The following is a 25729-nucleotide window of genomic DNA, read 5'->3' on the forward strand; positions in this document are numbered from 1 at the left end:
ACATGGCCTCGTATGTCAGGCACAGGTCAACACCGAACAAGAGGTATGTGACTGAATGGAGCAGGAGTCCTGACAGTGGGGCAGCATAACACAAATCCCTGACACCCTGCATCTGTCTGACGATTAACCTATGGGGCCTTCCCAGCTGCTGTAGGTGTCGGGTCAGATACCCTCCGAATGGGGCAATGTACTCAATCATAGGTGTAACACGTAATGAGTACAAGGAGACGATGACCTACCCTGATCTAGATGTGAATCCCTGCACGATCAGGTGGGCAATGTAGAAGTTCTACCGAACCACGATAGCAACGTGTGTGTCGAACGAATGGTGACTGACAACCTGGGTCCCCAGATCCCTGGTAATTACCCCCATGCTCAGTGGACTGCCACCCATATGCCAGACAGGGGTGACCTCGTTCTTCCCGACGGGTATGACTATGCATTACCTGGCATTTAGCTGTAGGCCATGTCCCTGACAGCAGATATACATATCTGAGAGGCCCCTTTGAAGGATATCTGTGTCAGATGTCCGTCCCACTATGGCACCCGGTTCGCAGTCATCTACAAACAATGTCAGCCATAACACCCCTGTGTGTGCTTGTACTGTGGAAATGTAGATGTAGAAAAAGAGTGGACCCAGGGCAGAGCCCCGTGGGACACCGCCTGTGACAGGCAGTAAGTCCGACATGCTGCCAGCAACTATGACTGCGTGGGTCGTGTCACCTAGCCAGTTTGCAACCCATCCTGCGATGTACGTGTTCACATCCAAGCCGGTGGGTTTATCAATGATACCCGAGGGGGGTATTGTGTTGAAGGCCTTTGCCAGATCGAGGTAGGCTGTATGGACTGCAAGACCCCCATCAATGGCCTCGGTGACTGTCCCTAAAATGTCAACCAGGATGTAAACGCATGAACCGCCCCTGACCAAGTCAAACTGGGCTGGATGCAAAGTATGCAGGTCCCCTATGTCGTCATCTACGGGCCGCAGTATGATCCCTCCCCATGTCTTTGCAGATAAGTCTTCTCATGGTAATGGGACAGTAATAACCAGGGTCAGTGGAGGCACTGGCCCTGTGAAGTGGGACTACAGTCGCCGTGCGACACAACTTGGGTACGTTACCCGAGGTGAGTCTAAGAATAAACAGCTGTCCTAACTGTGGGTCTAATTCCTCAATGAGATCGTGGAGTACACAGTCGGGACACCAGCTGGTCCCATGGATGCTGTGTTCACTACCCTGAAGAGAGCATGTCCCACCCGTGCGTTACAGAACATTCGGGGACCACAAACTGCTGGTACAGACATCTCTCCATGTGGGGTGGAGGGGGTGGAGATGTCTTCACCGAACCTGTCAGCCCGTATGTTGGCAATGTGTGTATGTTCAGTAAACTCCACATCATTGTGAACCCAGTCAGAGCATATGTGTGAGTTACCTCCCAGGTGTCCAGCATAGCAAATGAAGGCTGTATGATTGTCTGCCGAGTCCATGGAGATATATCTGTGGAACCTGCCCCGGACCATGTCATGACAGCCTGTAGCTCTTCACATATAATGAGCAAGGGTGTCGTACTTCACAAGGTGTCTGCTCTGCCTTGTAGTAGCCACCTCCTCTCATTGTACAGCTTGTGTATGGCTGGGGTACACCACACTGGATGCTTGGCATTGGTACAATGAACCACAATTGGGTAAGGGAATGCCTGATCCATGCAGTCCTGTAGGTACCGGTAGAAGGCATATGTAAGTGATGCAGTGGCTTGAGTACTGTTTGACCACTGGCTCAGGGTCCTTAAAGGAGACCACAGTAGTGTTCAGAATTGTGAATTCGGCCTTTGAGAAAGCCATGTGTATGGTAACTGGCAACACCCACAGCAACGTATGTCAATAGCAGAAGCCATTGTCCAAATAACATAGATTAACGTCGGTATTACAATATGTATTATTATACATGTATTGACACGTGTCTGCTAATTACACTTGCAAATGGCCGGTAAGACCGGGCCAAAGTGCCCGTGATTTACCTGGTATGGTGGTGTCATTCCGACAATAAAGTGGCGATACTTCCCTACTGGGACCTCTGGGGATTAATTAAAGCAGTTGTTAACCTGCATCACTGGATGTACACCATTTGGTTCCGGTTTTGGAAAACATGGTTTCTGTAGCACTACACACTATGGGTAGTCAAGCAGACATCCGCGATTGGTGAACACACAGCAGCAGTCAAAACCACTGGCCACATGGACACAGTCCGACAAGCTCTACACTTTACATATGCACATTGGTGTCCATTGTAGGACCCAAAAATTGTCCTGTACGGAATACCTGCCAGCCTTCATCGTCCAACCAGGAGAAGCGACAGTCGTGACCACGGCACAGCTAGACATATGCACCACCAGCGTGTTCAATGTTGATGACAACTGTCCATGAAATGCAGCACATATGCACAGAAATCCCCAGAGTTCCGAGTCCATAGAAGTGCGTCCACATCCCAGTCCTGCATACATGAAGGATGTGTAATGGGTACTGTCGACTGTTGCAGCCAAGGGATCCTGGGTATGTAGAAACAGGGCTCGGTGTCGTTTGGCAGATAATCCGTTGTCCCGCCCCATGGGAGGGATGTGGGCGTAGCACCTGCCTTACTCCCCACTAATAATGCAAAGCATCCACCGGAGAATGCTAAATGCAGGTGTGAAATGTGTACAGCCCTATACCAGTGTCCAGTAGGCAATTCTCATGGATGGACAAGCGTACGACCAAGATGGCACCCATAACTGCAAACCCGGTGGAATTACACAGCCGCAGTAAGGCATAACACAGGAAATACACATAGGGACTACAGTTGACATTCCCCATACAAAGTTGGACTGCCATGCGAACACTGGCATACACAGCACTCAATCTGCCAGCAACAAAATGGGGAGCACTCGCTACCATACTGTGGAACAGATGGGCGACCTGTGGAACACATACTAATGGCACACCAACAACGTCAACTAGGATATGTAAACTATGGCATTCCCACCTATAAAGAAAACATGCTTCAATGAATACATAGGGGATCAACATGTTCTGGTGGTGTTATGTTGAAAATACAGTGACGGATATGTCCTATTGGGACGTCTGAGGTTTATTTAAAGCAGTTGCTAACCTGCATCTTTGGATGTACACCATTTGTTCACAGTTCTAAAACACCTGGTTTACGTAGCACCACGTAGAATGGGTAGTCAAACAGACATCCGCGATTGGGGAACATACAGCAGCAGTCAAAACCACTGGCCTGTTGGACACAGTCCAGCAACATCGAACTTTACATATGCACATTGGTGTCCATTGTAGGACCCAAAAATTACTCCTAACAGAATTCCATCCAGCCGTTTCCGACCACCAGATGATGCGATAGCCATGACTACGGCACAGTTAGACATATGCACCACCAGCGTGTTTAAGGTTGATGACAGGTGTCCATGAAATGCAGGACATATGAACAGAAATCCCCAGATCGACGTGTCCATACATGTGCGTCCACATCCCAGTCCTGCACACATGAAGGATGTGTAATGGGTACTGTCGAGGGTTGCAGCCATGGGATCTTGGGTATGCAGAAATGGGGCTCGGTGTTGTTTGGCAGATAAGCCGTTGTCACGCCCCGTGGGAGTGATGTGGGTGTAGCACATGACCTACTCCCCACTAATAATGCAAAGCATCCACCGGATAATGCTAAATGCAGGTGTGGAATGTGTACAGGCCATAACAGTGTCCAGTAGGCAATCCCCATGGATGGACAAGCCTACGACCAGGATGGCACCCATACCTGCAAGCCCGGTGGAATTACACAGCTGCAGTAAGGCATAACACAGGAAATGCAGATGGCAACTACAGTAGACACTCCCCATAGAAATCCAGACCGCGAATACCGGCATACACAGCACTCAATCTGCCAGCAACAACATGGGGATTACTCGCTGCCATACTGCAGAACAAATGGGCGACCAGTGGAACACATACCAATGGCACACCAACAACGTCAACTAGGAAGGTCATAGGATGTTTAAACACTGGCGTTCCCGCTTATAAAGAACATCCTTCAATGAATCAATAGGGTCTACATGTTCTGGCTGTGTTATATTGACAATACAGTGGCATATATGTCCTACTGGGCCTTCTGAGGATTACTTAAAGCAGTTGCCAACCTGCAGCATTACATTAACACCATTTGGGTTAATCGTAGTAAAACATGGGTTTCGTAGCACAACATAATATGTGTAGTCAAACACACATCCGCAATTGGGGAACATACAGCAGTGGTCAAAACCACTGGCCAGATGGACACAGTCCAACATGTTCTACACTTTACATATGCACATTGGTGTCCATTGTAGGACCCAAAAATTTATCCGTACGCAATGTCAACCGGCTGCGATCGAGAGACCCAGATGGAGTGACAGCCGTGACTACGGCACAGCTACATATATGCACCACCAGCGTGTTCAAGGTTGATGACAACTGTCCATGAAATGCAGGACATATGCACAGAAATCCCCAGATTGTGGAGTCCATAGATGTGCGTCCACATCCCATTCCCGCACACATGGAGGATGTGCAATGGGTACTGTCGAGGGTTGCAGCCATGGGATCGTGGGTATGCAGAAATGGGTGTCGGAGTTGATTGGCAGATGATCCGTTGTCCCGCCCCGTGTGAGGGATGTGGGTATGGCATATGCGTTACTCCACACTAATAATGCAAATCATCCACCGGAGAATGCTAAATGCAGCTGTGAAATGTGTACAGCCCTATACCAGTGTCCATTAGACAGTTCCCATGGATGGACAAACGTACGGCCAAGATGGCACCCATAACTGCAAACCTGCTGGAATCACACAGCTATAGTAAGGCATAACACAGGGAATACAGATAGGGACTACAGTAGAGACTACACATACAAAGTCAGACCGCCGTGCGAATACCGGCATACACAGCACTCAATCTGCCAGCAAGAGAATGGGGATCACTCGCTTCCATACCGCGGAACAAATGGGTGACCTGCGGAACACATACTAATGGCACACCAACAACGTCAACTAGGAAGGTTATAGGATGGTTAAGCTATGGCGTACCCACATATAAAGAACATCCTTCAATGAATTAATAGGATCTACATGTTTTGTTCGTGTTAATTTGACAATACAGAGGCGGGAATGTCCCAATGGGATATCTGCGGATTAGTTAAAGCAATTGTTAGCCTGCATCATTGGAATTACACCATTTGGGTTCAGTGGCGGAAATCCCGGTTTACGTAGCACTACATAATATGGGTACTCAAACAGACATCCGTGATTGCTGAACATACAGCAGCAGTCAAACCCACTGGCCAGATGGACACAGTCCAATAAGTTCTACACTTTACATATGCACATTGGTGTCCATTGTAGGACCCAAAAAGTTATCCGTACGCAATGTGAACCGGCGGCGATCGAGAGACTCAGAAGAACTCACAGCCGTGACTACGGCACAGCTAGATATGTGCACCACCAGCGTGTTCAAGGTTGATGACAAGTGTCCATGAAATGCAGGACATATGAATAGGACTCCCCAGGTTGCCGAGTCCATAGACGTGCGTCCACATCCCATTCCCGCACACATGAAGGATGTGCAATGGGTACCGTCGAGGGTTGCAGACATGGGATCGTGGGTATGCAGAAATGGGGCTCGGTGTTGATTGGCAGATAATCCGTCGTACCGCCCCGTGGGAGGGATGTGGGTATAGCACATGCGTTACTCCCCACTAATAATGCAAATCATCCACTGGAGAATGCTAAATGCAGCTGTGAAATGTGTACAGCCCTATACCAGTGTCCAGTAGGCATTTCCCATGGACGGACAAACGTACGACCAAGATGGTCACCCATAACTGCAAACCCAGTGTAATTCCACAGCTGCAGTAAGGCATAACACAGAAAATACAGATAGGGACCACAGTACACACCCCCCATACAAAGCCAGACCAGCGTGCGAATACCGGCGTAGACAGCACTCAATCTGCCAGCAATAAAATGGGGTTCACTCGCTTCCATACTGCGGAACAAATGGGTGATCTGCGGAACACATACTAATGGCACACCACCAACGTCAACTAGGAAGGTTATAGGATGGTCAAGCTATGGCGTACCCACATATAAAGAACATCCTTCAATGAATTAATAGGATCCACATGTCATGGTGGTGTTATTTTGACAATACAGTGGCGGATATTTCGTATTGTGACTTCTGAGGATTATGTAAAGCAGTTGCTAACCTGCATCTTTGGATGTACACCATTCGGTTTCAGGTTTGAAAGACCTGGATGTCATAGCACTACATAATGTGTAGTCAAACACACACCCGCGATTGGGGAACATACAGCAGCAGTCAAACCCACTGGCCAGATGGACACAGTCCAACAGGTTCTACACTTTACATATGCACATTGGTGTCCATGGTAGGACCCAAAAATTTAGCCCTATGCAATATAAACGTGATGGAGGAAGCGACGCTGAAGGGGTAACAGCCATGACTATGGCACAGTTAGACATATGCACCACCAGCGTGTTTAAGGTTGGTGACAGGTGTCCATGAAATGCAGAACATATGAGCAGAAATACCCATATGGCCGTGTCCATAGATGTGCGTCCACATCTCAGTCCCGCACACATGAAGAATGTATACTGGGTACCGTCGAGGGCTGCAGCCATGGGATCGTGGGTATGCAGAAATGGGGCTCGGTGTTGTTTGGCAGATAATCCGTTGTCCCGCCCCGTGGGAGGGATGTGGGTATAGCACATGCCTTACCCCCCACCAATAATGCAAATCATCCACCGGAAAATGCTAAATGCAGCTGTGAAATGTGTACAGCCCTATACCAGTGTCCAGTAGGCATTTCCCATGGACGGACAAACGTACGACCAAGATGGTCACCCATAACTGCAAACCCGGTGTAATTCCACAGCTGCAGTAAGCCATAACAGAGTAAATACAGATAGGGCCCACAGTACACACCCCATACAAAGCCAGACCGGCGTGCGAATACCGGCGTAGACAGCACTCAATCTGCCAGCAAGAAAATGGGGCTCACTCGCTTCCATACTGCGGAACAAATGGGCGATCTGCGGAACACATACTAATGGCACACCACCAACGTCAACTAGGAAGGTTATAGGATGGTCAAGCTATGGCGTACCCACATATAAAGAACATCCTTCAATGAATTAATAGGATCCACATGTCATGGTGTTGTTATTTTGACAATACAGTGGCGGATATTTCGTATTGTGACTTCTGAGGATTATGTAAAGCAGTTGCTAACCTGCATCTTTGGATGTACACCATTCGGTTTCAGGTTTGAAAGACCTGGATGTCATAGCACTACATAATATGTGTAGTCAAGCACCCACCCGCGATTGGGGAACATACAGCAGCAGTCAAACCCACTGGCCAGATGGACACAGTCCAACAGGTTCTACACTTTACATATGCACATTGGTGTCCATTGTAGGACCCAAAAATTTAGCCCTATGCAAGATAAACGTGATGGAGGAAGCGACGCTGAAGGCGTAACAGCCATGACTACGGCACTGTTAGACATATGCACCACCAGCTCATTTAAGGTTGATGACAGGTGTCCATGAAATGAACATATGAGCAGAAATACCCATATGGCCGTGTCCATAGATGTGCGCCCACATCTCAGTCCCGCACACATGAAGAATGTATAATGGGTACCGTCGAGGGCTGCAGCCATGGGATCGTGGGTATGCAGAAATGGGGCTCGGTGTTGTTTGGCAGATAATCCGTTGTCCCGCCCCGTGGGAGGGATGTGGGTATAGCACATGCCTTACCCCCCACCAATAATGACAATCATCCACCGGAAAATGCTAAATGCAGCTGTGAAATGGGTACAGCCCTACACCAGTGTCCAGTAGGCATTTCCCAAGGATGGACAAACGGCCAAGATGGCACCCATAACTGCAAACCTGGTGGAATCACACAGCTGTAGTAAGGCTAAACACAGGGAATACAGATAGGGACTACAGTAGAGACTCCACATACAAAGTCAGACCGCCGTGTGAATACCGCGCATACAGCACTCAATCTGCCAGCAAGAGAATGGGGATCACTCGCTTCCATACCGCGGAACAAATGGGCGACCTGTGGAACACATACTAATGGCACACCAACAACGTCAACTAGGAAGGTTATAGGATGGTCAAGCTATGGCGTACCCACATATAAAGAACATCCTTCAATGAATTAATAGGATCTACATGTTTTGTTCGTGTTAATTTGACAAAACAGAGGCGGGAATGTCCCAATGGGATATCTGCGGATTAGTTAAAGCAATTGTTAGCCTGCATCATTGGAATTACACCATTTGGGTTCAGTGGCGGAAAACCCGGTTTACGTAGCACTACATAATATGGGTACTCAAACAGACATCCATGATTGCTGAACATACAGCAGCAGTCAAACCCACTGGCCAGATGGACACAGTCCAATAAGTTCTACACTTTACATATGCACATTGGTGTCCATTGTAGGACACAAAAATTTATCCGTACGCAATGTCAACCTGCTGCGATCGGGAGACCCAGATGAAGTGACAGCCGTGACTACGGCACAGCTACATATATGCACCACCAGCGTGTTCAAGGTTGATGACAACTGTCCATGAAATGCAGGTGATATGCACAGAAATCCCCAGATTGTCCAGTCCATAGAAGTGCGTCCACATCCCATTCCCGCACACATGGAGGATGTGCAACGGCTACTGTTGAGGGTTGCAGCGATGGGATCGTGGGTATGCAGAAATGGGTCTCGGTGTTGATTGGCAGATGATCCGTTGTCCCGCCCGTGTGAGGGATGTGGGTATGGCATATGCGTTACTCTGCACTAATAATGCAAATCATCCACCGGAGAATGCTAAATGCAGCTGTGAAATGTGTACAGCCCTATACCAGTGTCCATTAGGCAGTTCCCATGGATGGACAAACGTACGGCCAAGATGGCACCCATAACTGCAAACCTGGTGGAATCACACAGCTGTAGTAAGGCAAAACACAGGGAATACAGATAGGGACTACAGTAGAGACTCCACATACAAAGTCAGGCCGCCGTGCGAATACCGGCGCATACAGCACTCAATCTGCCAGCACCAAAATGGGGATCACACGCTTCCATACCGCGGAACAAATGGGTGACCTGTGGAACACATACCAATGGCACAATATCAACGTCAGCTAGGAAAGCCATACGATGGTCAAACTATGGCGTTCCCACCAATGAAGAACATCCTTCAGTGAATCAATAGGATTAATGTCAATTGACCATGGAATACACCTAATCAACATCAAAGACCCGCTGGCACCTTATGGCACACAAACCAAGTCACACATAGGTAGATGAAACAGTCAACGTAGACATTTTGTCCACGACAGGTCACATATGGTATACAAAGGTTACTTCATAGACATAAGCGCTTTCACCAGAGGCTCCGTGAGACTTACACATAACATAGAAGCATCCAGGCTTTAAATATCCCCCTTACACTTCCATTTGTTACTTTCTATGCAAACAATGAACATTTAACCACAGCATAGAAAGCACAGACGCAATGTTAACCACACACACATATGTTAACATCTCAGAAAGCATCCTATGAACACATGTATTATATGATATTGTACTATGCCGAATACTCATCAATCAAAGATCTAACAATGTATATGGAAGATATGCATAGCATATCACTGTAATACAGCGGTACAGAACTGAAAGAGTGGACAAATGTGTGTTAACTCTACATCTGTACCTAAACTACATTCCTGTTACGGGGGTTTGCTCCACCTGCTTCTCAAAAGAGGCCTCATCAGTGTTCCATCGGTCAGCCCTGGTGTGTGGCCAACCCTCCACCTACTAATCCATCTAAATCTGCATTCTATAGCATAGCTGATGAGGTCCCCCCTCTGGTATTATAACCTAGATGTCGTAAAACACCGAATGTAGACGTATGCCTTGTGATGTGCCCATAGCCGGCCGTAGGCATACGCCAATCCTGCAGCTGCCCAGGGCGCCGCACTAGTAGGGCCACCTGTCTAGTAGGTGTATCATGTAGGTATACCAAGATGGGGACACCATGTGTTGTGGTGGTGGGCGCCATGGAGCCCTACAGCCTAGGGCAGCAGTCGATCTAAGGCCGCTGCTGTAGGAGGGGTAGTACGGTCTGCAGGTATGTGCAGACGTGCACATGAAACAGCGGTCCACAAGGATTACCCATAGTGGCGACACCTGCACAGATGGCTATAGCAGGACACACACACGGCCATGCATACAGCACACGTAGACATACACACACCATAAATAGGCAAGTACACACAAGGTGTATGGCGTGTATGGGTACAGTGTCAGGACAGCAAGGATAGCTGTCTGCCACGATATCCAGCAGATGTCTTTAGGGTGTTCTGGAATACGGACGGTGCATGGACAATGAGTGGATATGCAACGTACCACAGTTATATGTGTCAGCCGTGCAAATATGCGATACATGGGAAAGACAGCTGTCCATGCTAGAGCAGCAGTACGGGCACAACATAGGTACGTAGATATACAATGACAGAGATACAGACGGACACATGTGGCAGGCCCGTGAGTGTAATGTACACAGCACCACCCCACCACACCATAGCAGGGTGCAAGTGGAGAACACGCTATGGAGGTCGCCAACCACAGCAGGCACACAAGCAGTACACGAGTTGCATCTCACCATCCACAAACACAGGGATGGCGGCAGGATATGAGTGTTCTGCGTAAACCTCAAAGCCATACCCTATGAACCCATGCAGCTGGGAGCATGGACACACATACACATGTGGCAGGCATGGTGATTGACCACACCCCCACATACCCAACCGCACAAACGTATGACACAGGTATGGAATGCGCTACGTGGACCACCGAACACATCACCGTCAGAGGCACATGTACAGGTGGGTGACAACATCCGTAAAGGAATGGCCGCTGATAGCCAAGGTATGTGTTGCAAAGCATCTAAAAGCTTGTTCATCTGCAGAGGCAGCTGGAAACACACACACACACACACACACAGGGAAGGGCCAAGAGTTGAACCTACGCCTACCTACATGAACTCACTACAGCATGAAGCATTTACAGAACACGCTACCGAGATTACTGAGCACAGCGCTGTTAGATGCATACTTCTAGGCGGGTGACATCACCCGTAAGATAATAGCTGGCAATAGCCAAGGTATGTGTTGCAAAGCGTCTAAAAGCATGTTCATCTGCAGAGGCAGCTGGAAACACACACACACAAACACACACACACACAGGGAAGGGCCGAGAGTCGAACCTACGACTACCTACATGAACTCACTACAGCATGAAGCATTTACAGAATGCGCTACCGAGATTACTGGGCACAGCGCTGTCAGAGGCATACTTCTAGGCGGGTGACATCACCCATAAGATAATAGCTGGCAATAGCCAAGGTATGTGTTAAGAAGCGTCTAAAAGCATGTTCATCTGCAGAGGCAGCTGGAAACACACACACACACACACACACACACACACACACACACACACACACACACACACACAGGGAAGGGCCGAGAGTCGAACCTACACCTACCTACATGAACTCACTACAGCATGAAGCATTTACAGAACGCGCTACCGAGATTACTGGGCACAGCGCTGTCAGAGGCATACTTCTAGGTGGGTGACATCACCCGTAAGATAATAGCTGGCAATAGCCAAGGTATGTGTTGCGAAGCGTCTAAAAGCATGTTCATCTGCAGAGACAGCTGGAAACACACACACACACACACACACACACACACACACACACACACAGGAAAGGGCCGAGAGTCGAACCTACGCCTACCTACATGAACTCACTACAGCATGAAGCATTTACAGAACGCACTACCGAGATTACTGAGCACAGCGCTGTCAGAGGCATACTTCTAGGTGGGTGACATCACCCGTAAGATAATAGCTGGCAATAGCCAAGGTATGTGTTGTGAAGCATCTAAAAGCATGTTCATCTGCAGAGGCAGCTGGAAACACACACACACACACACACACACACACACACACACACACACGGAAGGGCCGAGAGTCGAACCTACGCCTACCTATATGAACTCACTACAGCATGAAGCATTTACAGAACACGCTACCGGGATTACTGAGCACAGCACTGTCAGGAGGCATACCCCTAGGTGGGTGGTATCATCTGCAGAGGCAATGCGGCCGATAGGGAATGAAGACAGAGTGCGCAGTCACACAGCCTGTTACCATCCCAAGGTGGCCGTACAGTAACACGGTAGTGCTGCAGTCGGGAATACCAAATAGCTACGGAGCAGTACATCACGACATGAATATGGGATGCACCACATGACAGTATACCCTATGAGAGGGCATCCGGCGTGCAGGATGTAGGCAGCCAATGTGGCATGACAGCCACATATGAGTCACCTGGATGGTCACCATGGCTATGCAGGATGTCACTGGCCATGGCTACACGCCTAGTAGCAGACATCGGTGCCGACTGTCGTGTGTACCCCCGACAGGTGTACTGGTCATGCCTCTCACACCTAGCGGTTGCAAAGGGGAGACAGACATGCTCACGGGGTATCAACGCAGTCGGGCACGGGGTGCACTGTACTGTGTGTCCATCTACACAGCTGCTTACTGGGCATGCTCAGACACTTAGAATCGGCACAGAGCAGACATGCATACACATGGGGTGACGGCATGGGAGGCAGACTGTGGACCGTCGTGTGTCCAGCCACACAACAGCAACCCGGCCATGCCACAGACATGGCAGTTGCGAAGGGGAAACAGGCATGCACCCGGGGTATCAATGCAGTCTGGCGCGGTGTGCACTGTACTGTGTGTCTATCTACACAGCTGCTCACTGGGCATGCTCAGACACTTAGAATCGGCACAGAGCAAACATGCATACACATGGGGCGATGGCATGGGAGGCAGACTGTGGACCGTCGTGTGCGTCCAGCCACACAACAGCGACCCGGCCATGCTCACACACGTAGTATGTGCTACGCACCGTCCGGCATGCAGACGGAGTGCACACACCGCAAGTCACGGCCAGGTAAACCCGTACACACATGCAGGGTGGACACACATGCAGTCACACGTACACACAGATGACAGCACAGGCGCCATGGGTGCAGGCTGAACATGTACACACCGAAGTGAACACTGTAGCTGCTATGCCAGCACCTTGTTATTGGTGCAGCAGTATGCCTCACGGTCCAGAAACTGCATGTGACATATGTCCAGAAGACTATGTGGCGGTGTACGTCCATCGTGCAGAGTACACATGTACTAACAATGATCCCACAGGTGTGATGTAGTCCACCCGTACTGGTATACATGGACAGGCGTGCTCCACACATGCCACGGGCCTGACACAGGTATGACACATGACTGCAGCTGTACCACAGTGAAACAATGTCCGGATATGTCACATATGTGGTTTCCAGGCTGTGTGCATGGACTGCACGCAGGACACATACGAGGCCTGTGATGGACCACATGCATGACACAGGCGACGCGGTAATACACACACGAAGGGAAGGTGGACACATGTCTGTGGTATGCACCCCCTACAGGGTGTGGTGGTGTTCACAGGGACACATACCCTTGTACAGTTTGCCTGTGACAGCTGTGATACCAAACCACAGTCCATGTTCCATGCATGTTGACACACATGTCACAACATAGCAATGCATACACACATGGCAACAGGGGATACATGTGACACGTGTACTGTGCACGATGCAGCCGTGCAGGGGCGGTGTCTGGTGTCTGTAACACAGTTGCAACCCACTCACACATGCATACCCATCATGGGGGCCGTCATATGGTGGCATAGTAACAGCACGCATGGCAGTCTGTGTGTACACCATTTGTTTAAACACCTGTCCACATGCATGTGTGCAGGTGCTGGTCACAGGTGTGTCACACACCGTCCTACCCTGCCATGTGCATACAGTCTGCTATGTCGCCTTTACATGACAGCGCTGCCATGATGCATACCCATCGGCCATGCGGGTTCGACCATATGTCACATTGCCACTGTAACCCCTACCACCACCCAAGTGCAGATATTGGCACAGATGCCGGATACAGTGGTAGTACGCAGGATGCACCACATACCGCTGCACGCTTGCACAAATCCCATGTAGTGGGTGTGGCATTCCTAGCACCAACATGTGTGCAGGAATGTGTGCCCATGTATGCCACAGATCGGGGGAACTATGTGCCATGTGCCACACATCACTGTACACCATGGTAGAGCTCTGTACATACCTCAGTGTGGGGTGCACCGATGTGGATGGTGTAGTACATGCAACACGTCATCCCTCCATGTAGACATGTGTGGCCACCACCATGTCGGTGTGTCGACATGTGTGTATGTCTGCTGCCTGTTGAGAGGGTGTATGCAGATATCGTGTTGTGACTGGACACTGACCACACAGGGTGAACATCCTGTAGTGGTGCTGCATTGTACAGCCCTGTCATTTCCATACCTGTGAGCCTTACTGGCCACCTGTGCAAGACCACCCCCTGTGACATTGCGCGGGTGCATTGTCTTGTGAGGGTGCCGACCACACAGACAGGTGTCCCCATCTGCACACAATGGTGTGTGTGCCATAGAGGTGTATGCCCGCAACGGAATATTCCTATACCGGTACAGCATCCAACTGTCGAACACTGTGCACCACAGCTGACAGGTGACACCTGCGGTCAGTAGCCAGCACACTGCGTACGACACCTGCAGAATGTCACCATACCTGTACTGTGTCATGCCATGTATGTGATGTCTCTGTCCACCGTAGCCTGTGGCACCGACCACAGGCGTCGGGTGCAGTATATGTGTGGACATGTGCGTCATGTACCGTAAGCAACGTTACACTGTATCCGCTCCGTGCTCCAGGTTTATGTGTATGACCTCTCTTCTTGCATTCCCGACTGTCTGTTCTCTACATCACAAAAGCTCTGCACCTGCTCCCATAGTATTCCCACACAGATAAAGTACATGTATACTCAATGGAGTACTACACTGTCCTAGAATCCCCTTGTGTGCCCACTTCCCTATAGGTGCCTTCTGACCCGGTTACGCAGCAAATGCATTCACATCCTCTGGCATGTCGACGGGTCAATTGCTAGCGACCTCTCCTGTTCAGATGGTGAATCTGGGCGTCCTGGCCACTGTTACAGGTGCCTCATGGACACGGACAAGCTGCACCTCCCCCAATGAACATAATACATGTGACAGACGCAACTATATAGCCAGACAGGGGCTGTGCTCTCCCCAACCATGACCGCAAGACCACGGGAGGGGAAGGACACAATGCACACCACATACCCAGTGTCACATGTGACTATCGCAAATGCTAATCAAACACATGAACACACTAAGACATACCTGGAGGCACTGTAGGACATGTCACGAACCTAACGAGCCCTCTGAAGCAGACACACAAGCTACTGCCTCCACAAGACATAGGACATGCAACACATGGTTCCCAACGTCAGTGTGCTAACCCGGCAGAGACCCAAAGGCGACGCACACACTGCCAGACACACCTGTAATGGGTGACGCCACTGCCAGACACACCGACGCCCCACCCACCATACTGAACAAGGGAATGATCACAGTAGGCTGCCTGCCGGGCGCTGGAATACGCCACAGAACACACGCACTCAGGTCACTCCGCAGCATGTGCAGATATGACGCGGTCATTGCCCATGCCGGTGTCTACGTCTGGTGGCATACCACCCTGGGATACATTACAGGACACATAGAGGGCCACTCAGATTGTGTAGCCCAGGCCGGCATGTCCCTGACCCTGGGCAGTATCCCACCCTCATCAAGTATGATGCCACTACACTGGCTCAGTGTCGTCACCCTTGATAATGTCCTGGTTACCGGTGTCAGTCTGAGGGGATCCGGATTCCATTTACCTGGGATGACATGCTTGGCACGCCACGCCCCTTCACATGGTATGGCTGGCAGCTGTCGCCCCTGGTCTACAAGGGTTTGGCAAAGGCACCTGCCACCCCCACAGTGCTGACCGCAGACACGGCTGGAATGATAAACCTACCACCCCACACTACAAGCCTGGAGAACACACAGGATAATACAGCTCACTGCCAGTGGTCTACAGCCAAGCTGCACACCCTCAAATGCCCTCCTCAGTATGGAGGACATCGATGTCAGTGCTGTGACTGAAACATTGGTCAGGGCTGCTGAGAGCACCCCAGCACTGTCGGGTCATACCCTATATCACGCGTTCAGGACCATAACCCGGACATAACACAGAAGGAGGGGAGGCCCCATTTCCAGGATGGATACACACACCACCATGTTGGCAGAGATACACGTAGCAGCGGGGTATATCCAGGTGCAATTAACCATGGTTAGGACCGCCCTACAGTTTGTTGCATGCTACAGACCACCCTCCCAATCCCAGGATACCTGCACAGCCGTCCTGAGGACACTGGTGGGTGTGCATGCTCACAACACCGTCGTATTGGGTGACATCAACCACCCATACATAGACCGAGAACATTACCCAGGACACAACACCCTCGCCACAGGTCCCAGGTGTTCATACACCTGACAGCTGTGGAACACCCATGCACCATACCCACTAGGGGACGATACCAGTTCTGATCATCACACATGGGGAGGATATGCTCCACACAGGATGTACATCCCTCAATGGTGATGTCAGACCGTATAGTGTATCCACTGGTAATCCGCATCCTGCACCCAACACCGGCATGGGAGACGTAAGTGACGACCTCTCCACAGCGAACCACACACATATGACCGGTGTGGTACCCTACAAGGCCTCCATGCCAGTGGTAAACACAGGCCACACTGCTGAAACCCTTACAAATGCCTTCTCTGAGCACCCCCAGGGATGTCTGCACCAAGCGATCATGATAACATCAGGACCTTGTCCACCAAAGGCAGGCACATGATCTGGTGGACCCCAGCCATTGACAAACTGTACAACAACAGTTGGAGCTAATACATGACAGAGCAATATCAGTACCAGGGAAGGCATCACTCATTAATACCGGCGTTAACATACGGTCACACATACAGTCATCCAAGGCCGCTTGTGGTTGTGGTACTGCAGAGGGCACATGAGACAACCATAGGGCCTTCCTTAGCTGTGGTAGGGACATGGGTGGGAGTGCACAGTCATGCCCGGAATTACTCCAGAATGGTACAATGGTCACTGAACCCACAGACATTGTCAAAAAACCAGCGGACATGTTCCATGCATACATCTACCCCCCCCCAAGAGGGGACGTATCCATCCCACCAGAGTCTAGCCTCCCAAACATCTCGTATGCCCAGGAGTGATCTGACATCTGTTAAGCGGTGAACACAGCACCAATGGGCCCAGATGGTGTCCCTGGCTGTGTGCCACTCAACCTCATTGAGGCCCTCGCCCCACACATAAGGCCGCTGTGTCATCTTAGGCTTACTACGGGCTGGGTCCCCACTGGATGGCATACGGCAGCTGTGGTCCCACTACGCCAGGGTAGTGCTCTTATGGACTGTAGACATTCCTGCCCTATCAGCTTGACATGCCTTGTCTGCAAAGCTGCGGGGAGGTCCATACTGGGGCCCATAAATACAGACAGTGGTGTACAGCCAATACCGGAACATACCCACATCGACTTAGTCAAGGGCAGATCCTGCCTCCCTAACCTGCTCAACCTGTCTGGAGGGGTCACTAAGGCCATTGATGGGGGTACGTCGGTCTGCACAGACTACCATGACCTGGCGGGAGCATTCAAACCAACTCCACGTGGGACTCATGGAAAGGCTCGCCAGCGTACATGTGGGGACATATGTCACACGATGGTTTGCCAACTGGATGGAGGTCACACCACACAGGGTTTGTGTTCCTGGTGCCATGTCAGACTCCAAGCTGGTCTCGAGTGGAGGCCCACAGGGCTCAGTCCTGGGCCCCCTCCTGTTCGGCATTCAACCTTCCAATGTGCATGCAAACATAGGGGGATTGTGGCAGACAAGGTATGCAGATGACTGCACAACGGCCACCATACCCAACACCCCATCTGACACGGACGTCCACCTGGGGCCTCATAGAAATGGATAACTGGTGCCAGAGCCATGGCCTGATGCTACATGCCAGGGAAGGTGCAGACCTACCCAGTGGGACGGACATGTTCGCCCCGACGTAACATGTAGGTAGTAATCCATTCAACATGGTGGACGTGTTCAGGGACATGGGTACCACACCTGTCGGTAACCTCTGTCTACACACACAATGCCAATGTGGTTGGGAAGACATTCCACTGTGGCCACCTGGTTAGGAAGGAATCACACCCACATCAGGAGAGTTCATTGTACCCCTGTACACTTCACACATCAGACCAATGACTGCGTACAATGCCACATCTGGGATGTACCTAACCTAACACCTGCAGCACTCGGAAGGACCACAAACGTTCCACAACACAGGGATAAAGGTGCTGAGACATGTGTCACACACTGCCCGACCAAGGGGACTCCGGCTGTATACCTTCCCAGCACGTCTGCTCTGTGGTGATCTGTGCCTGACATACACGGCCATGTCCGACCTGGGTGACATGGACATGTTCCACCTCCTAGGCTCCAAGCAAACACGGGCACAGAAGCGACTGTCAGAAACCTCAACACGAACATGAATAGGACGTGCTGGGGGAACAGGGTCAACGCCCAGAGGCCCCCTACAACATGGAGAGGATTCCCAGCCCATGTGAAGCAGAGCCCCTGACTGACTTTGTCCAAGAGTAATCATGACGTGTGGATGTGTGATCGTAGGTATGCGCCAGGCATCATCTCTGTGTCACTGCTGGACAGAGGGACGGCGGACCGATGGATGTGGTATCCTCATCCTAAGGGGTGTTAACAGCCACACACACTCTGGCTAGGCTTACACATGCCGTAGGGCACATAGCCTGGTATGTACATGTGCGCCTATGTAGGGGTCCATGCAGGTTGCGGGTACCTGTGGTATGCTGATATTGCCAGATGTGCCTGTGGGTACCCCACAGCTACACGTGACTGATAACAGTGCTCCCAGTAGGCACATGCAAGTACACCATAATGGCATATGGGTTAACTGAACCAACATGGTGCTACACATGTAATCGCCACGCATACCGTGTACACAGAACAATGAATGCTGCACCTGCACTACATGGTATGTCTGCTGCATGATGTCAGTGCACGACCCACGTCACATATGCACCTGTCACCTGTCATACACAACCACCGCAACATACACATCGCGTACTATGCGGACACAGGTATCACATACACCTCTCACTATCTTGTCCACCCTGTGCATCAGAATATGTTTGCATAACCGTGCACCGATGGTGTGGATCACGGTGCTGCGGCAGAGGCTTCATCATATGCCCAGGGTGATATGTGTGCCAGGGGCATAGGCTGTACCAATGGATGACATCATGTGTGTGTGTAAGGGCCTGTGCATTTACTGGGCATGACTGTGCAGAATGCATGTGGATGTGGTGGAGCCCTACAGGTGTGTCTGCTGTGTGTGGGTATGTGTGTACATAGTTCAGCCATCAGTGATGCCTACACGGGGTATACTTGGCAGCCCCAGACTGTACAGTGCAGGCTGTATGGCTCACTGTGTCCGCCTGCGGCCACGTGACCCGTGCCTGCCTGGGTCGCACGGGCACTACCGGGTGGAGGTATGGAGTGGCCACTCTCTGATGACACATGTCCGCTGGAACCGTGTCCACGCTGGGACCGTCCAGGGCCACGTCCACGTGGCCTGCTGTGTCCTGGTGTTGTTGGTGTAGCACCAGCTGCACTGCTGCTGCTACCAGCACTGTGTGAGTGGGCATGAGAGGTGGCACGCACACGTCGACCTGCACTAGGTGGTGTTGCTGGCCTACGGCCACATGTCCTACGCCTCACCCCTACCAGGTGTTCCAGCACAGACAGCTCACGCTCGCGGATTGACATGCCTCGGTCGAGAATTCCAACCATCTCACCTAATCTCCTATCCAAAACATCGGCAAGCTGCTGTTGAGCATTCGCCAATGACTGGATGTTCTCATTTAAGGAACGGATTGCGGCCCTCTGCAGCCTCTGCACTTCTTGGTTCTGCCATTCGGCACTTGCCTGTGCCACCATTACAGTCTGAAACATGCGTCTGGTGATACCAACTGCTGCACCCTGTACGGCAGGTGCATGTCTACCAGTGCTCCTCCTACGAGCAGCACCAGCCACATGCCTGTGTGGCACATCACCAGTCATTACACTGGCAACATGGTGTGTACCCGCACCTTCTGCAGCCACCACACATTCCTGCTCAGTGCCAACAGATGCTGACTGTCCTTCCTCTATGGGCAACGGTGATGTGGTATGTGTCGGCATCTGAACCGTGTGCGGAGATGAAGGGGACATGGGTGGGATGTTATCCAATGGCACAGCTTCTGCCCGTGATGACCCTGCCTGTGCCTCATGCACATGGTCATCACTGCTAGTATCTGTGGGGACACTAGCATCAGATGGTCCGCAGGAGGGGAACGCACCTACAGCACCTGTGAATACAAAGACATACCGTAAGTTACATTACACACACGCAGACACACACACACACACACAGACACACACACACACACACACACACACACACACACACACACATGCGGACATACACATGCAGACACACACACATGCAGACACATCATGCATGTGATATTGCAGGTGGCATGCAGCATTCCCACACCACAGCCCAGTGAATGCAGCCCAGACATTGATGGTGGTAGTATGCATACTGCCTTGGAGTGCACACTACATCAAGCAGGTGTCTTTTAGTAGGCTTGCAGTACACACATTCATGGTAGTTTGCATGCATCACCATGATACACTGTGTGGCCACGGGCGGGTTAACAGTACACATGGCTGGCGTCACTATGTCATGTAAACCGCAAACATGTGCGGTATCATGTGGACATGTGACAATGGTGTCCCACCACATGCACCACATCATAACGGATGTCACAGTGCAGTGTTATGTGTACAGGCTACAGATAGAATGCATGTGTAACAAGAATGTCTGTGCAGGTGTGGTTGGTGTGGGCTGTGTACATAGCTGTACAGTGGGGAGTACGGGCACTGTGCCACTGCACGGCAGCAGGACACAGGTATGTTTCTGTGCGATGCGTAACCTGGATGCATTGCATTGCCATGTCTGCAACTCAGTCATGCTGTTCCACAGCACGTATATGGTAGACATTGGTGGCACCTCTAATGGCTGCAGACAGGCATTCCATTTGTCTGGTGTACCACATCAGATGTCCAGGGGGTCCACTACAGCTATGACCGCACTATGTGTGGACAGGGTGCAACGGTGACTACCCACTGCGGATGTACTGTGTGGCAACATGCCTGTAGGTATCACCCATGGCCATGTTTGTCTGGTTCATGGACATTTGTGTGTGATGGGCATCGTGTACACATCCCTGTGGTGGCCCATGTGTCATGCACCCGTACTAGTCTGAGGTGTCACATTCCTGAAGGCTATGCAGACATTGTGGATGTCTGCTATGTCGTGCGTAGGTCATGTCATGGTGTGACAATGTTGCGGACAGAACACCACGTGCATGGGACATGTCATGTGCCATGTCACAACGTGTGCACCCAATGCAGGGGCATAGGTCACAGTGGTAACACCTGTGTGCTGGCCAGATCACAGCTCACTATGTGGTACTGTGTGTGTACCGCAAAGGCATACCGATGCATACTACACATGCAGCCATTGTGGAACACCTCCACCATTGTATGCATAGCTGACTGCACATATCACACCGATGGGTTATGTGGTGTCATGCCGGTCTATACTAACGGTTGTATCTACTGTACATGGGTGGCGTGTGTGTCGGGTGGTGCAACCTGTATACCGTGACTGGGGCAGACCCAGGTGTGCATGTCATACCTGGACACATGGGGAATATCTATACACCGTATCATGCCTATTACTAGCAACAGTCTCACCTGCGACAGACCCATGTCTGTGCGACATGCCAGAGGTACCTGTATAGGGGCGACACAACAGTATACACATTATCCATTACTATCGCCATGGTAAGCACTGTGCATGTCACATCATGCACCTGTGTGTTAGCATGTGCTATGCACATGTCTGCAAACACAACGTAGCATACTGTAGTATGCAGCTTGTGTGGCCATATACCTGGCATGTGTTGCTACATTGTGTGGTGTACTATGACACCCACACCTACGTCAGTTATCATACAAACATGCAAGACTGACTTACCAGGCAGCTCCAGGCTCATTGGTTGGGAGACACCCACCTCCACGATGGCAGCGAGGGTTTCTGCATGTTGTTCCCTGGGTGTCCCCAGACTGGCCAGGAGCTCCTCTGTGTGTGTGAGTGGGGGCTGGGTTGGTGGCCCACCACCTGTCCCACCTTGTTGTCTGGCGATTGCAGCGGCACGCTGTTTCGCGTCGAATTAGGTCTGTGCAGTGTCTGCGGATCTGCTGGTAGGTGCGGTTGTGGCCGCCCACATTGTTCACCCTCCTGCGCAAATCCTGCCACACGTCATCACGCTGCTGTGCCTGTAGTGGCACATGGCTGAAGAGTATGTCGTAGTTGTCGTGGAGCAACGGTATAATCACTTCATCCTCCTGTCAGCTGAAGGCAGGCAGCCGGGAACGTGGCATTATCTGTAAGACATAATGATGTTGACAGGTCACATTTACACTGCTGTACTGGCATACTGCTGGACATACATTGCTATGACATGTACAACATCTGCACAGTAATCTCTGTGATGCATCATGGCAGTGACACAGCCGACGTGTTGCCGTCACACCATTGAGCAGTGGGTCTCATATCATATCTGTGTGTCACCTCATCACACTGTACACGCACCATGTTGATGTTAGCCTGCTGTGGACATGTGTAGCTGCCTGCACCTGTGTCCATATCAGTTGGCACAGGTCCCCATGTGACAACAGTTCTACTGTTCACCTGGATGCTGTGTATATGTCACTAGGCATCCCGTACACGGCCATTATGAACGTCAGCGGTGGCACTGCACACATACACATGGACACCTGTACATGCATGTGTTGTGCCATGTACATCCACACAGCACTGTACGGGTGTTGGGCAACCTGCCACGGCTCACCTGTGTTGCACATGTGATACACATGGGACAATGTGTAACCATGTGACATTAGCAGGAAAGGTCATGCATAGCATGTGCGCACGCACATTGTCCACAGCAACACACAGCACCTGTAACACCACAGGGTGCATCACTGCCACATTACTGCTGTGGACGGTTGATAGTGTGAGTGCCTTTTGTCCATCACACCATGTAGGACTGTGATAGCACCTGCAGCCTTGCTGGGCAGGGCTGCATGGTATGGCAGGGTATGTCACATACATGGCACTGGGATGTGACCCACCTGGGGGGTACGGATATTGGCAGGGTGGCTGTCCATTCCATATGTCATTGCTATGTGTATATGGACATTACACATGTCTATCATCATGGTGTGGACACTGGCCTTCTGCAAGGTAGGCTGCACGCTGCTTGGTGGGGGTGTATCTGGTGCATGCAGGTATCGCACATCCATGCATACACATTAACCCTGACAGGTGCTATGTGCTGCGATATTGTTCAACACAGTGCTGTATGGGCCCACACACTGCTATCCCGTGCACATGGATGGTTGCCTGGACTGACATGGGTACCACATATGTCTACATCCAGTGCCTGCTGCCACCCCCATGTCTGCTGGTGCACCGCACAGCCATCCCTCCCACGGGGAATGTGGTGTTGGGCACAGCATAGGTATCCATGTATGGGGACAGGGATGTTCACATAGCAGGGGCACTGATGGTATAGTCGATCTGACCATACACGTATGACGCACCCCTCACACATACAACCCATTCAGTATGTTGTTCGCAACACTGACACAGCTATACTGCTATGCCGGAGACATTCCCAGATCGCATACACAGATGCGTGCACATCTGTCTGTGGCATGGTCCGGACTATTGGTGTGGTTCGCACATAACGTGTTTGAGTGTGGCTGGCAGACCGACTGTGCACATGTCTACACAGTAAGCCTGTTGTACAGTAGCCATTGGTGATGTGCTGTGCACATATCAAATCTGCACATTGTGTTGGTGTCTGTCTGTCCACGGGCCAGTGGTGGGACACACAGGGTATTGGTGAACATATATGCATGCAACCATGAACTGATGTACCGCTAGCTTCTCGGGTGCTAATGTGTCATAGACATGCACACCGCACTGCACAGGTGGTAGTGGGTTGCCACCCATACCCATCTCCTCTTGTGAGTTGCTATCATCCAACACCCTCTTTGTATTGTATGTTCAGGCTATGCACCTGTGTGGGGCATGTGGGCATGCAATGCAGTACTGCGTGCCTTTGCACCCATCGCAGAACATGTCACACAGGTACACTGGCAGCCGCACACTTCACAGCTTGATGACGGCACAACACATGTTGTACACACGTAACACATATCCTGTGGGACATGGTCAAATGTACAGGCATGTCCAACAGTCACGTACCACTGCTACCCCTACATGACGGCTATGCAGGACATGTGGCGGTACAGTAACTGTCACATGTACACTTGCAATGCCCCCCTAACTACATCGCGTGGTACTGCCTGTGGAGCATGTGTGTCTGCATCCATGCTATGGCCATAGATGACAGTTGTACATCGATATGTGCAACATACCTCATTGGGTGTTCTCATGTCTGCATGTTCAACATGTCTACGCATTGTTTGTGTCTGTCACACAGTCATTGTTGTACAGGGTTTACATGGCAGCCATGGCGTACTGTGTGTGATTCCAGGTACTTCATTGGGATACCAGCATTGTACATTATCACGGCATATTCCAGCCATCACATAGCCATCCTAGCTGACACTGTTATCCAGCCAGTGGGAGGTGTTCTGCCATCTGCACATACGTCACACAGTACGAGGGTAGCTGACACCCATTCTGGGGACAGGGTTCTGACCGCTGTGGATGTGTGTGATGCTGTCAACGACCATGACTGCACCAGATGGTCACATCTGGATGTGTAACATTCACAACACACACCTACCTTCACGTAGCAACACATCATCCACAACAATGGACATTCCTGCCAGAACACTGTGTGCAGTATGTCTGTATGACCACTGCAGGCAACACTGGTGGCCACCAGCATGGCTGCCAACAGCACCAGTGTGTATCCCGTGTGACCATGGGTTACACCATTCACAACACACCTGTCTCAGATGACCCTGTTGTGGATCACAGTGCAGTTCCACACATCATGTTACACTATACATCATGCACCGATATGTTGCAGATGTGTGAACGGCTGTGAAACTCAACATATGCACACATGACACATCACCTGCTACAACGTGTCTGTCTTACCACACGTTATTGTGACCACCCTGTGATGGCATTGTACAGGCTACGTGGACTGGGACATGTGATGGCTCACAGGTATATTCACCCTCTGGGTGTGTGTCTAGCCAGGTGTACAGTAGGCAGTGGTCTGCACACAGGGAT

Source organism: Protopterus annectens, chromosome 9.part0 (assembly GCF_019279795.1).
Source record: "Protopterus annectens isolate FY-2018-M chromosome 9.part0, PAN1.0, whole genome shotgun sequence".
NCBI lineage: Eukaryota > Metazoa > Chordata > Ceratodontiformes > Protopteridae > Protopterus > Protopterus annectens.